This window comes from Aptenodytes forsteri, unplaced genomic scaffold (assembly GCF_000699145.1).
Source record: "Aptenodytes forsteri isolate BGI_AS27 unplaced genomic scaffold, ASM69914v1 Scaffold15, whole genome shotgun sequence".
Lineage (NCBI taxonomy): Eukaryota > Metazoa > Chordata > Aves > Sphenisciformes > Spheniscidae > Aptenodytes > Aptenodytes forsteri.
In genome coordinates, this window is record NW_008795129.1 from 12,259,777 (window position 1) to 12,259,992 (window position 216).

A 216-nucleotide genomic window follows, 5' to 3' on the forward strand; every position below is an offset into this window, starting at 1 on the left:
AAAAAGTTGATCTGGTTTATTCCCCCCCCCCCCCCCCCCCTGCAGGAGCAACAATGGATTGGCCCCCCAGCAAATGTAGCAGGTGCTGGGAGAAGACATCCCATCTGAAATGGAGAGGGAGCTGAACGCTGACTACACCAACATGGGCTTGCGACTGTTGGCTTTTGGCTTTCATTTGCCTACTGCAGTGATCTACGGGTCCCTGTCGCTGTTTGG